This window comes from Cyrtonyx montezumae, unplaced genomic scaffold, assembly GCF_038088225.1.
Source record: "Cyrtonyx montezumae isolate F1298 unplaced genomic scaffold, pur_monq_1.0 scaffold_1, whole genome shotgun sequence".
Classification (NCBI taxonomy): domain Eukaryota; kingdom Metazoa; phylum Chordata; class Aves; order Galliformes; family Odontophoridae; genus Cyrtonyx; species Cyrtonyx montezumae.
In genome coordinates, this window is record NW_027071825.1 from 3,464,792 (window position 1) to 3,482,819 (window position 18,028).

At 44.2% G+C, this 18,028-nt stretch overlaps 1 protein-coding gene across 8 annotated transcripts in view; it reads right to left on the bottom strand.

The window, feature by feature from the left end:
- FGGY (FGGY carbohydrate kinase domain containing) overlaps positions 1–18,028 on the bottom strand; it is a 276,235-nt gene that overhangs the window by 234,935 nt on the left and 23,272 nt on the right. For 2 of the 8 annotated variants that reach the window (XM_065738156.1, XM_065738165.1), the window contains exons 2-4: positions 13,096–13,242; positions 11,282–11,398; positions 4,891–5,060 (exon numbers count right to left, since the gene is read on the bottom strand). The gene's annotated coding sequence lies outside the window, so the exon portion shown is untranslated. Of the gene's footprint in view, positions 1–4,890; positions 5,061–11,281; positions 11,427–12,483; positions 12,568–13,095; positions 13,243–17,842; positions 17,977–18,028 lie in introns of those variants that run through there. The other 6 variants (XM_065738147.1, XM_065738172.1, XM_065738189.1 and 3 more) reach the window with 6 other exon arrangements.

Genomic DNA, 18,028 nt, shown 5'->3' on the forward strand with positions numbered 1-18,028 from the left:
TTTCTTAAGTAGCAATGACATTGACTGATTATAATACACGAGCCTGTATTGTTTACATCAAAATATGCTTAGTACAAAAATAAATTTGCTTATTAACCAAAGACAGTAGCACTAATATGTTAGCTTCCTATAAACTGTACACAGAGCCCATCCCAGGAAGTAATAATCTACTTGTAAAAGGTTCCTTACCTTTTAGTGACGTTTCCTGATAAAGGCTCCTTTTATAAACACTGATTACATTTAATATGCATGGCTATAACAACATTAGCTTGTTCTATAGTGTGCTTTATCCTGCGTTATCAGAACTGTACTCGCAATCCTCATGTGGCTAAAGGGAAAACTCAGATACCTTTAGTCACTTTTTTCCACAAGTCTTACTGCATCATATTGGCTATTAGAAAATGAACAAAGCACTGAGGCTGCATTCAGGGCTAAAACATGGGTTGCCATTGGACTTCAGAGGACCCATGTTACTGAAAGGGCTCCTGCTTTTCTAGATATCCCCTTCAAAACATTCAAGTATTTTCTCTGTTTTATCAGTAAGGTTGAAGCAATAACATCTCCTAAGTCAGGTAGATTTACACTTCAAAAACTCCACTTACTTCACATACTGGAAGGGGAATATGTCCTTGATTCGGCTGTGTTCACACAAAGGAACACAGCTGGAACAGTCTATAAAAATATTAGCAATACTGAAACTGATGGAGTCGCTCTGCTACAAATCTGTCCATAAACAGGGACCAGTGAGAGCCCCATGCAGAGCTGCTGCACTGTAGACTAAGGAAAGCAACACAATCAGGGGCTGAGAAGGGATAAGGGTGAGACGGGGCTGTTAATTCAGACTGACCATAGTGCTGTTGCATCAAAGTGCTTTGTGTACATAAAGAACTCTAAAATTCATAGGTTTCTGAAGCTGCTAAGATCTGGATAATTCAGTCTCCTTTCATAACACTGCACAGAAGACAAGCTGCTCTGCACTAACACTGCACTCCCCTCACTACCGCTCCATGCGTGCATCTTCCCAACAACATACAACTTCCCAATCTGACCTATGCTGTGTATTAGGACCACTGTCACCCGACAGCCACAAACCTATAGCTGTACATGTTTTCCTTCTGCCAAACTATCACATTCCACAGCCGTTAGTCAGATGTGCCACCTCCCACGGCACTGACCAACGATCAGCCACCCTCCTCCTTTTGTTCGATCAACGTTTCTCTCTAATCACCCTCTTCCTTATTGCCTGATCTGTTTCTTCCTACGTATCTCATTAACTACCATTCAAACACACAAATACCATGAGTTTTACTATATTTTACACGACAGAAGTACCAGAAGGTATAAAGGCAACACTAGAAAATGCACAACAGACCTCAGCTAACATGCATTAAATGAGTGTGTGCCACTCCCATTACTTTTATCCACACCATCAGTACTGTTAACCTCACCTACTTAACCCACGGGAGTGCACCTAGCACTGGTGTGAAAGAAAAATGAGGTATGAAATGCCTTGTAATCTCAGGAAAAGAGAAAAGCAGAATTTCATCCTTGAAAGCGTGGAATCCAGTTTTGCAATAGCAATTGTTTGTGCTGCTGACTTCCCTTAACACCTGTGACCCTGCTTGTCACGGCATCATTGCCTGCTGGAAACTTGGCAAAAGAGAAGAGATATTAGGGAACCAGTGCTACATCCTGAGAGAGGTCATAAAGTCCAAAGGTTAAACAGGATTGCCAGGAGCAGTCTGATAAACGAAGGAAACATGTGGCTCTGAAGAGACAACTGCTGTGCCTGAGTACAACGTGTTCAGCCTCCATGAGCTGCACCCCAATGTCCCACGTGCTCTAAAGAGCACAGTGATAGGGAGCTCTGGCTCTGGCCTCTCCCAAGCAACCCCCATGGAAATGAATTATTCGAAGTCCCTCTCTGAAATGAGTCTGAGAGCACTTAGTGTGCTGCACATGTCTGAATTTCACAGATCTTAAATTTGAGAAATACTCTTCATGATTTTTTCAAATTAAGCCAGGATGATTTGTTAATTTAATAAAAGTAAAGCCCCTTCTGAATTGCTATATTCAAGCCTTTTCCAAAATCTGGCTTTGGTAAAGAACTTGTCCTTAAAAATCTACCAGACTGTAACTAAGCCTGTAACTTGGCACGTGAAAGAAAGAAACCAGTAATCAGATCCTTCAGAAACATTAAATTAAAGCTGTAGAAATATCTAATAAAACATTCAGCATTTGGAGAGTTTTTCTCCAGAAGGAGCGCACGCTGCCCATGGTTTCGTGTTAGGAAGAGTATGGGGCATGAGTAACGAAGCCTTGTTGCCCCTCATTCCTGTCCTTCACTCGGTTAACACTTGCACAACTTTTTGAGCCGAGCAGAAAATGCTTTTCTGGCTTTCAGAACAAATGAAACCAAAAACACAGCATGGCCCCACAAAGAGCTGCGCGAGCACCAGCGAAGAGGCAGCGCAGGAATGGCAGCCAGGGGAGGGAGGAAAAAGGACATGAATTGCTTTGAGCTCATGTTGCTGCTGACTACTTTCTATTATAAAACCATAACCTAATACGCTTTCAAGACCACGGCTCTGAGCTGCTTCCCATGGCGCATCTCCTTCCCTGCGCACAACCCTCCGGGCCGCACGCCGCTGCAGAAACGTGCCTGCACGGGGAGGCTTGCAGGCTCGGGCACTGCTCTCTGTTCTACTTTCCATTATTCATCAAGGAGAGGATAACCCCAGCAGAGCTTGTAAACACGACTGCTTCCTTGAGAAGCGACAGCAAAACCCATAAGGAAGGCTCTCCTTGTAAGCAAACCGCCGGCCCTGGGAGGGCTGTCCTCCCCGGGGAGCTGGGCTGTGGGAAGCAGGAGCGAGGAACTGCCTTTTTAGGAGCGTGGCTGAGCTGAGCCAGGAAGCGCTGGGGCAGGAGCAGGGCCCGGGCAGCAGCTGGAGAGCCTTTTAAGGACAAACGCAGGTATTTCCCCAGCCCGCTGTTAGAGCCGGGCTAAGCAGCACAGCGAGGTGAGGCAAGGCTTGGTCTGCCACCGGCCAGAGGGACCCTCGGCCACGGCCGTCCTGTTGCACTGCAGACCCACAGACAGCCGCGTGCCACTTCCAATGGGCCCTATTAGGAAGGCAAGAAGCTTAATTAATCGTTTTCAGATCTGTAAAGGCAGATGGTTTGTGGGTGAACTGTACGTGATTTTAATGTGACATTTTAAGGCGTTCAAGGCAACATTTTGGAGTGCGTCAGGAATCTTTTTAAGTACCTAAACAAGAGGGTAGATTTTCAGAGGTGATGAGCAACTGGATTTTCTTTCCACTTCAACAGGAGGGGCAGGATACTCAGCCTCACACATTCAGCAGCTTGTTTAAGCAAGTTTTAGGACCACATATGATTGTGACTCCTTCCAAGCTGCCTAAAAATAAATGCTACTGGACAGAGAAGCAAAGAGATTTGGGGTTTATTCATTTTAACTTAAACTGTTCTTTGTTACGTGTTTTATCTTCCTGGGGAGTAAAACGAAGTAATCCAATTCAGGCCAAATCCATCTATATGGTATATATGCATAAGAGCCCCAACCACAAGTTGTCCCATGTTGTTCCTTCTACTTTCCTGATTACCTTTCACAAGTAAAAAGAGGAGGCTGCAAGTAACATCAGAAAAAAAGTACGATTTTTCCCACCAATATTTACTGTGAAACTTGGTTTTTTTTTTTAATCCTTCTCAGAAAGCACCAACAAAAAAATACAGTGACCCTGAGCAAGTTATTTCCTTTTATATATGATGAGAATAAGCACCTACAAACATGCAGCCCATCTAAGAATAACGCAGCATCCCAGATCAAAGTATAAAATGGCAAACTGGAATTCAAGGAATTACCCATGTATTTTGCCTTCTTGGTTTCTCAAGGTTAATCTTTGGTAAGTGCCTGCTTCACATGCTAAGCAGTGTAATTTTTAACCAAATGTGGTCTATTTTAACCCAGAGATACAGGAATGATTTGACAGTGTTTATCTATGCCACATTTTAAAGCCACAGATGACAAGCACCTGTTCTACATCACGAACCACTGTCATCATTAGTGCCTTCAGGTAATAGTCTCAGCAGGGAGACCAAAACTTTGCTTAATCTTGCCACATCCCACTTGCAACATATTGGCAAGAAAACATGGGTGAAGTACTAATTACAGGTGGATAATCACAGGGCATTGGTTTCTAGGATTCTTCACATGAGGCCCATCAGGAGAAACAGGTACATAGACAACAGGAAAAGTTACGTTAACCAATTGAAAAATATCTAGATACATGATATTTATTCAGCAGGAGCTGAGCCATCCATGTCAGTAAGACATACTCCGACTGCTGATGGGGCCAGGACTATATTTCTACAGCTCTAAACGAGCACTAGGTTAAGGCTTTCATAAAAGGAATAAAAGTTTTGACAGCAGGTTTCATATTGTAAATTCCTCCTTTAAAATGACTTGCTTGCCAAAGCAGTTCAGCTGCCAGAAAGGGAGAAAAGTAGGCAAACTATTCACTTAAAAGCAATGAGCATGCTATGCTGCTCAGGTACATGAGGCATTGCACCAGAACTGGGGAACTCTGGCTCATTAAGAGCAATTAAAAAAATAAAAAAATAAAAATAAACACCTCTGAGGGGATTTTAAAAACGACGACTTCCAAAAACAAAACATGCATATATACCACATGCATTTGTTTATGCAGCTGTAATGAGTGATGAAATCCATTTATGGGCTGAAGTCACAAGATTCTAAGCAGGTCTTTGTTTAATCTCAGTAAGTCATGACATTTCCCTACTACTTATAATAATGTGATATGGATCAACATTTTCAAACGTATGCACTTGGTTTTTAACAGTGCTTACCCATTGCACTCCTCATCTGAGCCACTGGAGACTGAACGGCCTGCTCCTGAGCCACCACTTTGATTAAGCATCCAAAACACAGACAGAGAAATTTTGTTTAAGATGAGCACCTAATTTTGGAATTCAGCATGTGTTCTGCAGCTCTCACTCAAACTGTGACTCTGTGCAACCTGCAAAGAGCGTAATCAAAACGAGAACATTAGCAGAATGAATGCTCACAGTGTCAACCTTTCTCTACCAAAAAGTTTTTCTGGATGGAAGCCTTTAAAAAGCTTAAGAACGTTTCCTATAGACAATGGTTTCCCCTCCAGCATTGTTGCTATGACTTGGAAGAATGTAATGATGAGAAATACAACAGTGCTGCTTACATTAATGCAGCACTGTGCACTGAATAACAAAGGTAGGACAGAGTACACGGGAAAAAAGACCTTCAATGCTAATAACTATTAAGTTCTTCACATTTTGGGTGCTTATAAGACTCTAGATTAAATAGCTGTAACAATATAGGAATCGGTAACACTGCATATAAATCAACATCACATTTTTAGTTTTGCTGTTAGGAAAAATAAATTAAAAAACCAAACCAACAGCATTTGCCACCACTGCTTTTGCCATTGCACCACTATTTGCTTTCCAAACGTATCTGAGGTTTTGTGAGTACCAGATCAAAACTAAATGCTAATGTAAACAGAATGATTCTTCTCAATCTTTCTTTTAAGAAGGGAAAGCAGATTAGAGTCCTGGACAAAAAATAATCAATCTAATGTGCAAGAGCAAGACATTCCAGATGTAGGAAGTGTCTGACAATCTTCAAGGTTTGAATGAAAGTACTGCTGTCTCCACTCATTTCTCCACTCTGTTTCTCACCTATTACTCTCCAGAGTCCCAGACTAGTCATGCAAACAGGTAGATTTTACACCATGTCATCAAATCAAGATGACAGAAGAACATTAGAAAAATGCAAGGATCTTTCACCTAGAACATTTTGCTCCAAGCAGCCTCGTTTACACTCACCAAAAGTCATAAAAAAAGAAGTACAAGACAACATCAGCAGCTTGGACTCAAACTTGGGTGTGTTCTAAAAAGGCCAAAGCCAAACATGCATAACCAGCAAAGTCAATATATCACCTAATTGGCACACAGAGAATATGTTCCTGCACCTCAATTTTTTGGTTCAGTCTCTTTGTTTATGTTAGAAAATAACATGCACAGTTGCCAGTGTTTTTCCTAATGTGAAATAGAAGAAATCCTAAAATGACTATCAACATGAGGCAGCCAGGGAAGCACTGGAGCTTCTAAGATGCCAAGGGGCTCCTTCTCTGTCACCTTCAGATATATATTTGGTATATTATTTCCATTACAGATGAGCACTTGAGAAGAGAGATGACATTTGTGATAGGGTAGGACCAAGGCTTTGTTGACTTCCATTTTCTTAGGGTGGCTGCATCACTTAAGTGTATGCAAGCCTTGTCATCAAGAATCTGTAGTGCTCCTACTGCCATGTCATTTTACACATGGGAAAATAAACTCAGATGCAATACTCCTACCTAAATTGGGATTATATTTTATATTCCTCCATTTCCAGTGTTACACTCAGTTATTTTCTGATTTGTTTTGGGGATCTGCTGTACCAGTCTCCCAAAGAAAAAATGACTGTAACTACTTAAGTCAGAATACCAACTGAAAAACAAGCATCAGAAGAAAATATTATTTAATATGCTGCTCTACAAGAACTAAATCCAGCTGAAAAGCTCTGAAAATGCACATAAAAAATAACTGTGAGAGCCTTAAGTAAACAGTTCCCTTACTGGATTTGCTGTAGCCAACTAAAACCTTTCTTCTCCTTTCCACATTAAAGGAGAGCCCTAAAACCACACTTTGCATATTTCATTAGCTCAAATCTTTTCTAACACGGTTCCCAGGGCAGTCTAAGTCTAATAAACTTTTTAAAATGAATCTAACATTGTTCCAAAATAACAGTATTATAACCTGGGGGAGCGTGAACAACAAGGCTATCAATCAAAAAGTATCTACTCTTATTCCCTGACCTTGGATGGATTTCTAAATAATTTTAGCCCCTAAGATTCACAATTTATTGAGCCTGATCTAGCACAATGGCTTTAGTAATCAATGTTACCCATCTCACGCTTCTGGCTGCTTTCATCAGAGAGAAGAATTACACATTTGGAGAAGAAAAACATTTCTGTGGCTGTTTAAATAAATCACAGCTGAAAGTTTTTAAAAGGCCAGTAAGCTAGGAGTTATCCTGTTAGAAAGAGATTAGCGGGCAGAGGGCAGGTGAGGTGGTCAGAGGTGTATGGAAACTATAATCTATGAGATTGATAGCACCACTATGTAGATGGCACAATGGTATCTTATCTTCCCAGCCCTGCAACCAAAATAAACCACACACAAGTCTTGGAGTCTGATTCTGTTGTCTTTAAGTACACACCCCTTAGGGTGGTGACCCAGGACACGCCACACATCTCTTACTTCATGTAAGACAAAATCAAAACAAATATAATCAGTATTTTTCCTCTTTGGACTCTCACAGAGACTCTTTGATGTGTTTCCCCTAATCGTTTTCTCTTGTTAATCACCACACTCGGGGGTTTCTCTAAGATTATAATGGTCTAGTTTTTTACGTAACCTCTTCCATGGGAGCACATTCCCAAGCTCTCAACACAGCAACTGCTGTAACAGTACACAGCAACTCTACACCAAAGAATACCCTGTCCAAATGAAACCAAAAGGGAAATTTAGATGAGTACATTCTGCTTAGGTTGGAATTTTGGCTCAGATACAGGAGTTCACACTCCTGGTCTCGCAAAAAAGCAGCATTAATGGAGATACTGAAAATGAAAGTATCTCTTCTAATTCAAAACTGAAAATCTGACCACTTCTGTAACATGCTTTTATGCTCCGGGAAATTTTACTCACCTATACCCATTGAGGAAGGGGAAATCCTTGGTCCTACGACTTACGGGGGGGGGTGTCTCTCACTGACTAAACAGAAGATTCATCCAGCAGTACTATTTAGGACCTGTGGTGTAAAACTAGCTACATTTCCAGTTTCTCTGCAGCTGCTTGCCAGTTTGTCTTTGGAGCAATTACTATGATTAACATGGAATTTCAGTTCTCTTTGTCGATACTGCTATTTAAGTAGACAATCCTTGAACAGATTACCACAGCCTGTCCAATGTTACCTAAGAGGTGCACTGGTGTACTACGGGTCTAAACTTCAGCAGGTCCAGTAATAACAAAATGCCTAAACTTAAAATAGGCCCTACGTAAAACCTGCATAACTGGAACATGTATAACGTGCCCTGTATGCAGCTGCCAGTGGATCCGTGAGGTTCTGGAGTTAACTTCCATTTATCAGCTTGGAGTTACTGACACTGCTGATACTCAGCTCTGCTGCTCTCTGCTACAAGACACTGCTCATGGGGGGAGCAAGAGCTAAGACAAGAACTGGGAACATCATCTTTATGTGGGAAGGTGCCCTGCTAAGAAATTGCTTATTGAACCTGACAGCAAGTGCATAAATAACGTAGAAGGAGTGCTCACATGTACTCCCAGCAGAGGGGAGGATGAGGCAGTGAAAGTCAGAGCTATTGCAAGACAAATACAAATTAAAGACACTGTTTTTAATCTCCAGGACACTAAAATATTTTTTGAGAGCTCCTAGTGTTTGGAGGAGGAGAAAAGGGAGTGGGGGAACAGGAGGCTCTCCTGAAACTCTTCTTACCATTCGTATCACCCTTATTGAGAGGAAATAAAAAAAAAAAGCCTAGAAAAAGCAACAGAGGATTTTGGAACTATCAGAAAAGGCTCTGCTTGATAAAACTTTCTAAAAGGCAGCTAACTCTTCACAAAACTTCCCATGAGACCTCAAAAAGCACACGTACATAGACAGCTTTGCATACGAAATGCTGTTCGGTTCAAAAAAACAGTTGTGTATTTTTACCAGTGTGGTTATTGCTGTCAATTGCCCCCTGGTTACTGATCTGTGAGAAGCAAAAAAGTAGTCAAATTTACCACTAGATACAAAAGCATAACTACTGATTCTTATGGGACTTTCTGCACTTCTTACCCTGAGACTTTAACCCATTAGTGAATGCTGCCACATATACTGCCTTTGTTTGTTCTGTTGACTATACAAGACAGAATCAGCACTCTAGCAAGACAACTGCTATTATTTATAATATAATTTCCTTAACATGAAAGCTTGCTGTCCATTACCACTTCCCAGGAAGGTATATTGCTCTATCACCACCCATATCAAATTCAAGTGCAAAGACATGTTTACAGTACGTGCAGCAGCTCAGATAGGCCGGGCTGTTGCAATCCTGTTGCAATCCTGTGCACAAGAGTTAACAGTGGCATGCTGCTCCCACGCCCTCCCCTTTTCAGGCTTTACATTAACTCAGTGACACCCTGCTAGGCACAAGGTTTATTTACACAACACAAAGTCTTGAGACGAGCCTTTGTTTGACTACAATGTTGACAGGCTTGTGGAGCACTACTGCCTGTAGCAAAGGTGCACGAAGAACCAACTGCCGACCACATATGAATGAAAGGTTTTGAAAGCAGCTTGATTGAGTTTCCAGATGCAGCACAACTCTCCTTTAGCCAAGAGCTGCTGGGACAGACTAGTGAAGCTCCTGGCTCAGAGACCAGGGAACTGCACTAACATGGTGGTTCCACAAGGACTTTAATCCAGCGTGTGCTGGTGACACTCTCAAAAGAAGTGAATTTCTCCTTCCTCAACCATTCATGATTTTTGCTGGGATAAGATTTGAACTGGTTGTATTTCCCAGAGCACTTCACCTCGTGGCTGTGTCAGCATAAGGGAGGGGACAGCGTGGGAGCAGGAAAAGGTCAGGACTGCCTCTTGTGTCAGCAGTGCAGGCCAAAAGCACTTGGGGAGCTAACAATGTGGTAAATTGTGCTGATTTACATCAGCTCCTTGGTTTTCCTAAAAATTGTTGCTGTGCAATTTAAGACATAGATATATGTAAAAACATGCAAGAAAGCTCAGGGGCAGATTTGCTGGGTGGAGTGTCCAGGGGGACTGAAAGCCTCACCTTCACAGCAATGCCCTGTCACGAGAGCAGGGAATGGCTGTTGCACTCACCATCTTCCCCAAGGGGTGTAAAATGCAGAAGACTTCCTGTGTTTCATGTGGTATCTTCTTGTCAAAGTTTTGGACCAAGTATCAAGACTTTGTACTCAGAGAAACTGTCTGTGTGATTTTGGGAAGGTGTTGATCATTGTGTCCCCAGCTTCCCTCTTCTGGGAAACTGAAAAGTAATGCTTTCTCCTACACAGACTTTAGACATTAACAACTTCAAATTATTGTCAGAACCTCTGACATTGGGGGAAAAAAATATATATATTAACACCTTTCCCCTCCTCTGCCTTCCCCCCCACCCCTTACAGCCAAGCTGCAGGAAGATATTTGGTGAAAATGTCAGAAAGTGACCAGAGAGTGAAAATGGCATAAATCTCAGTGCCAGTATAAGCTCTACACATTCTAAATTGCATTACAAGGCTGATGAATCAATAAAAATGTCAATGGTTGATGTCTTAAAAGCAAACAGGGCCAATAACAAATATTTTATACCAATAAATTAATCCTGGCTATTCTTCCAGATCAAATTCCATTCTTTATCTGTACCTATTTCCTTACTGCACTTTAGAAAGAAAAGTAGTTCATGCCACTTGCATAGCATTTCTTTCCCCATAGATCTTCACACTTTACTACAACTTCAGTTATGACCGTTTTACAGGCAAGCAAACCAAGCCAGAGAAATGCAAAAGTGACTTCAGGTCATGCAGCAGGGAGGCAGAAGCAGGGATGGCTGTGGTTGTATCCCACTTGAGTTTACTCAGTTCTGTTTTTTCTCTACTGGCACACAGAAAATAAAATTACTTCTCTCTTGTGAGGCAACATTAAAGAGGTGAACATATTTTTGCTTCACCTTGTAAATTCTTTTGGTTGCCTTGAATTGGATGTGTATTCCCAACCACTAATGTTACAGGGTTAGGTAGGTGCCCTGCAGACCAAGAACATAAATGTGAAATATACTGCTGCTCTGATTAATATTTATAAAATCATCTAAGGCTGAAGTTGGCTATCACTGAATTGACCTCAGATCTCTGACATAAATGCCTATTTGAAGCACCTGGCAATAGGTTGTAAGCATCCACACCCAGAACATCTTTGCCCAGGCTTGTAGATTTGCCAGCCACACATCTTTTCCTATACTCACTGTAAGGAATGCAATGCCTGGAAAACATCAGCACAAAACATGCTTATATAGAATCAGGCTACGTTGTACCAAAAGCTCTTACAATATGTGTGCTCAGCCTCTCTCACATGACTCACCTGAGTCCACAGCCTTAGCAGAACAGAAGTCTCTGCAAGTATGTGCACATTACAGCTGGTACCCAGACTTCCAAATACCACGCAGTCCTTTTTGGAATGTCTTTCTAGTTATGTTCCCTGAAACAAAAAACAGCCAAAAAAACAGCTGAATTTCAATTAGCAGCCATCACAGCCCTCAGGCCTTTGCTTTATTGTTGTCCTTTTATCCTCAATATTTTCCTTGATCTCATGAGCTTGTTTCTAATATATTCAAATATTATGGCTTTTTATATGTTTCATATGTTCTCAACAGACTGTGTAAACAGTCCTGCGAGCTGACCAGCGTGTCTGCCAAATGCACTGCCTGCTGCTCATGCAGGATTTCCTCTAGCACACATGTGAGCTGTGCTCCTGAAGCTGATGTAAAAAACACAAACACAGGTAAGGATCAATACTACCTGGACAGAATTTTCCATCTGCGCCTCCCCTCTGAAACGAGGGAAGGTACTGCAGTGTCAGTGACTGCACACCATTTTTTTACTGAAGAAAAGAGGCAATAAGTGCAATTTTCAGGGTTTCAAGTATCCCAGTTCTTCTCCTGCAGAAGCCCTGAGAAGCTCCTGTGGACAAGACCAGGATGTTTCCACTTCAAGTGGGAACAGGGCTGTCTGGTCCAGTGGGGAGCAGCTATACGGTCACTGTGTGATATGGCAGCAGTGCTCAGAGATCTAGCTGTTTATTATTCATCAGATGGGATGAGGAAGAGTAGCAGTTTAGCAGTATCTTCCACACAGCTGAAGTCTTTAACTCTGCTGTGTTTTCAGGTATTGTCCTACCTTTCCTCCTATGTGCCCTTTCCTCCCTACAGTGCCTGCCTTAGCTGTTTGGCAACCCTAACTGCTCCCACTGTGATTCCAACTCAAATGACTGTCATCCAGAGGGAATGTTTCCATTTGAATGACATGAGCAGGCACTCCATAAACCTCCCCACAGGCTCTGCCACTATAATCCCTGGGAAGGAGCAACCTGCAGGACCTACTTTCCCTGCTGAATGCTTTCTCTGTTTACTGCTACCATTGTCAGAACCAAAAAACATAGCTCAAATTCACACAGGAGTCCTTACATCTGTCAGCCACCAACCACTGGAGATATTCAGTAACAGAAACTTGCTGTCCATGCAAGCCTAAACCTGTAGCTTAAGGAAGGGGAGCTTGATTTCTCACTGGAAATTCCTATGCTCTGTGGTGCTCTATACAAGGCATTTTTGGTGTCACGCTGACTTGTTTCCTTTCCTTCCCCTGTTGCAAGCACTGCTTTATCCCAGGTTGCCAGAAGCCTACTGTTCCAACAGCTGCTAAGACAGAGTGAGGTGTCAACTTTGACGAGATGCCAGATTGCTTATTAATTAAAAAGTCATGCATTTTGTATCCATTTTGAGACACTAATCAAAAGTATACTATTTTACCAACAGCTCTCAATAGTTAAACCTGGTCTTTCTGAAGTATTCAGTCACACCTGGCGACATAAATCAATGCATTTTACTGTTGCCATTTACTTTAATAAATGTTTATCAAAACACTGAAGTGCCAGAAAGCTCATTTCACTTCTCAGTGCAACCATGCCTTGGCTGTATCAGAAACAATACTCACTTCTGTTGGGATCTTTGTCCTCAAACACAGTAAATATCTTTTCAAAGGTGCTCATCTGCCTCCCCAGCACTCAGCATTAGTATGCTTTCTATTTGTATGTTAATTGTTTGTTTTCATACTGCTGCGGAGCTTTGTGGTCTGCTTCCCATATGCCATTTGTCCTCCAGTGCCTTCTGGACTGCTTACCTTCAAACTCACTTCACTCTTCGGGCTCCCACCGCGGATCAGCTGCCTTTCTGCCAGCCTTGGTTGTGTGCTGGGGATTGTTTAAGTGTTAAGATCCACGGGATAGGAACTTTGCCCAACCCTCTGTTTCTCAGAACGCTGGATACGCTGTGGTATTGAAATAATGAACACAGAGGCATTAACAGTGTGATGCTTCAATTTGTAACGCCCTAAAATTCCAAGGGGAGCAATACCCTGGGGTCTCTTCGTCTCTAAATAATGTAGCTAGCTTCTATTCAGCCATGTTTTTCATCTAAAATTATGCAAATGCACAGAGCTGTTCAAATAACAACAATAAAAAAAACTTTCATTAATTATTTGAAAATCTATTTCTAAGTAACTGCAGTGACAACTTGAACCCTTTATAAAGCTAGTAAGGAGTGGAAAAAAATAATAGCAAGCAATGTGGAATAAAATAACTCAATAGAATGTCGTCCTCTCCATTTTGGAGACAATCCTTCACTCATTTTTTGCTTCACGTAAAACATCCAAGGTTTGAACTGCCCCAACAGTATTCTTAATAAAACAAAGCAACGACAACAACTGTTTTTAGTGGTTCCTCCCTTACTTCTATACTCTCTCTGTTTACATCCAGCATTGCCATCCTGCCCCAGAGGTAACCCAACAGGTCTTGCAAAGTCTCCTAACTTTGCCCCACCTCCATCATTCACAATCTTGTCTCTGTAACCTACTCATTTTCCTCCATTCCACAAACTAGTAGTTTCAAAGAAATTCAGAGATTAATTAAAATGATTGGTGGGATGAGTAGGTGAGGGGGACAGGCTAAAGGGCTTGACAAGAAGAAAGATGAAAAGGACTGAGCGCATGTAGCTTGGTTATGCGATGACTAATTGAGGGTGGAGGAGATGGACACGATATTCATTTACAAGTGCTTGTAGTTCTGAGGAACCCTTTCCATGGGCAAATGCTAGCTCGGGACCAAGTGTTCTGTCCCGTCTCACAGATCTGGTTTCAGGGTTCTACACATCAAGCTCACAGACCCCTTTTTCTCCAGCCTGTGTATTCACACCTCTCCCTTGGACCTTTGAAGACAGCTTTTGAAATTCAGCTCTCAGCCAGACGCAGTTCCTGGATCCCCACCAGGCCACGTGAGCCCTGGCAAGGGCAAAGAGCAGGAGGAGCGGCCACGGGGCCGGAAGCCGGGGGTGGACGATGTGGCAGCTCTGCCACACCTCTTGTACTGCAGGCTAAGGTGGATTTGAACCAGCCCTGAAAACACACCTTGAGGAACACCCGTGAATTATTTTGACTTCCACTTACCCCAAGGAAACTCTGGTCCCTGTGCCCTCTCACCCCTGGCTTCTTTCACTATGCTCTGATATGGACAATACAAGAGAAACACTTGCTCCTTCTGACTCTTCCAGCTCTTCCCTCAAAAAAGGAAGCTGCCAGAGGAGGCCCATGGATACTCAGTCTTACTCAGCTCATGTAGAGGCAAAGCAGGTATTGTGTTGGAAAGCACGAATGGGGGTAGAAAGCAAACAAATGAAGAGGAGCATTTAGAAGAATAAGGCAGAAACTCCTTCAACGTTGTAACACATCTAAGCTTACAAAAACAAAAACAAAATAACCCTGTGTGGAAACAAGCATTTTCCTTCCCTGAGCACTGTTTCCGACAGAGAAACAGTACCATTTCTAACTTTTTTCACATGACCAAGAAATAAGCAAAACGTACTTGTGATCCAGGCCTGAAACAAGCCAACCAACCTATTTGTTCCTGGACACCAAACATAATTTAGATGGATGTAGTATGTATAAGAAATTTTAATTTGTCTCTGAAAAGCCATTTAATTATTCAGATTATTTGACTGCCTCAGTCAATCTCGTATTGATTGAGAACTTTATAAATCAAAACCTGCATTGTGGTGGTCAGAGCATCTGGCTCTCACAGCTGCAGGGATACGCAGTTGATTTCCAGTCCCTACCCACAAGTTAGTTTACTGGGACACGTAAATGGCCATGGTTTATAAATGGGTCGGTAAGTGTTTTTGTTCTACTAAAGGAGTATTTGCTTAAGGACATCAGGAAAGAGGGGAAAGCTCTCAAGTAATAGCTGTTTAATAGAGCAGAGCACAGCCCCAAGCTCCCAGCCCCTCGGCTGACAGCCATGGAGGATCACTGTCGCTGCACGCACGGGGCCCATTCCTGCTGAGCAGCACTCAGTGACTCAGGTGGGAACCCAGCACTGTGCTGAGACCTGAGCTGAGATCCCTGCTCATGGCCAAGCACTCGCTTGGCACTCATCCGCTGTCAGGATCAGGACGCTGAAATCCCCTCAGAGCAGCAAAGAGCGTTTGTCTTGGGTTTCAGAGCTCTCCTGCTACGCATAACCTTTATGGGCAAGTTGGCTGTCTATTAGCAGCCTCCACCAGGTAACCTCTAAGTGAGTAGTAATTATCATAATGAGTGGACTGATGGGTGTCCCCCATAGCTATGGGCCTCAGTAGCAACACGTCTCTGGCGAACTGGAATGACTAGTCCTAAAACTGCACCTTTGTAAAGGAAGGAAGTAAAAAACTAAAATGGGCTGGGGATAAAGCAAGAAAAAAGAAACAAAATGACTTAGAGTGAATATCTCCAGCCCAGTGCAACACTCAGTGAGGCCAATGAACATCCTGCACCAATACAGGGGCTGACTGGGGCGGGCTGTGAGGGCCCACATACCACGATGGAGTGGTTAAGGCTGCACTGACCGTGCTCCTGATACACAGACTGAACGTGGCTTTCTAGGACAGAACAGATGTGCAGAGGAAACAAAAGGACAACACTCTGACAAATTAAACATGTCAACAGTTAATTGGAACAACCTTTGTCGGGGTTGTTTGTTTATACAGAAAACTGACTGAAGCAAAAGACTTACACTGGCTTCCTATGTAACAAAAACCACACACATAAAAACCTTTTAGTTTAAAAATAATTTTAGAATAAACACCTCCAGACAGCAAAATGCTTAAAATTCACGTCTTCCCATCATCCAGAATTTCTTCCTTGCATAGGCAAGCCCTTTACATGCATCAAAATGGTATGCTGACACAGCAGACTGTTCAAGGGGGAGCACGAGCACTGCAGGAACACAAGGACAGCCCCATCAGGCCCGATGAGACACCCCGCAGTCGCCAAGACTGGATACCTAAGGCACACAAAACCAGGGCATGCATGTGGAAGTTTTGCCCTGGGATGCTCACCCAGACACAAGCCATTTGTAGCTTAGGGATTTCCAGAGCCAGAGATTCATGGCACTCAATAGCCCTCGAGAGATTTCTCTCCTGTGACTTCATCTAATCACTTTAAAATCCTTCAGTCTGCACAGCACCCTCTTGCCAAGGTGTTCCGCGGCCGAACAGCTCTGTGAAGCAATTTCTCTCTTTCATTCTGAACCTGCCATCTGCCAGTTTTGCTCAGTGTCCCTCAGCTCCTGTGCCAGGAGCCAGACTCTGGCCTCTATTTATCTTGTATGTAAATACAAGAAAGGAGCTAGATAACTGCTTTTAACACTCACTGCGCTGATGAGTTTCAGAGACTTTCTTATGCTGCTGAAGCTACAGAGGCAGCCTGAATTCCCTGTACACAGGCGCTCATTGCCTATGTGAAGGCAGTGCACACACCTGCAGCACCCACTGAGCCCCACGTTCACGGGCAAACACTGTATTTCACACCACGGACCGCTAGAGCAAACCCACAGGGACGTCTGTATTGGCCGTGTAATTCAGCACACACGGGCACTGCAGCGCCGGCCGCAGGGGGAAATGAAAACACTGAAGTGAGGTGGGCACAGCAGGGGGGACAGGGAGGAGATCCAACGAAAAACGAGCAGCAACTTCTATCAATGCAGAGACGTCCGCTTTTAATGCACAGCTCGTTTTGTTTCTGGTTGTTTCAATGTTGCTTCCTATGGCGTAACTGGTAATTCTGTTATTACGTCTAGAGAAAAAAAAATATAATAGCGACGGAGAATTTTAAAGTGCATTTTCAATCCCAGACTTAAGTTTGTCCGCTTGGCGCATCGTACGAAGCGCTGGAAGCCAGCAGCGAAGCAGCAGCCGTGCAGCAGCCGGAGCACTTGTTGCCCCGCGTTCCCGTCCCGGCCGCACGGCGTGGCGAGGCGAGGGCAGCTCCATCAGCTGCGCAGCGAGTCGAAGCGGCCTGGAGGCATCCCACGTTGCTCCGGAGCAACGCAGCCGTCACTCCCCGACCAGATCCCTCCATCTCCCACCGTTCCCCCCCCGCGGCCAAGCCGCGCTCACGCACTAACACCAACACGCCCCTCTACAACGGGAAGCCGTCCCCTCCCCGCCAGCTTTCTCCCTTCTGTCACCCTGGGAACGGACACACCGCTCACCGCGGCGGCTGAGGGTAGCGAGGGCTCCCCGGGACGGGAGGAGGCGACGCCGATCCGCCTCCACCCCAAGAGCAACTGCCCCCGGCCCTGCCTGGAAGCGGCGGCGGCGGCGAGGAGGGGAAATCACGTGAGGGCCGCCCCGGAGCGCCACCTTAAGGGCCGTACCACCGCGGGGGCGGGGGGCGGTCGAGGCGGCGGCCTGCAGCCCGGCACGGCGGCGGGCGGGTGGTACGCGGCCGTTAAGGAGGCGCCGGCGGCGGCCAACCCCGCTCGCGCTCGGGACGCGGTAACCAGATATTCAAAAACAATACGTCAGCCCACAATGCCCCGGGCCGCCGCCAGCATTACCTCATCCCACAAAGCCCCGCGCCGGCGCTGAGAAGCTTCTAGGGGAGGGGTGGCCATGGCGACCGGCTGCTATGCACCGGGCCGGGCCAGCGGCCCGCCTCCCCCGGGAGAGGCGGCGGCAGCCAATGGGGAGCCCGCGGGGTGACATCATGGGCTATTTTTAGCGGGCTCCCGGTCGCTGATAAG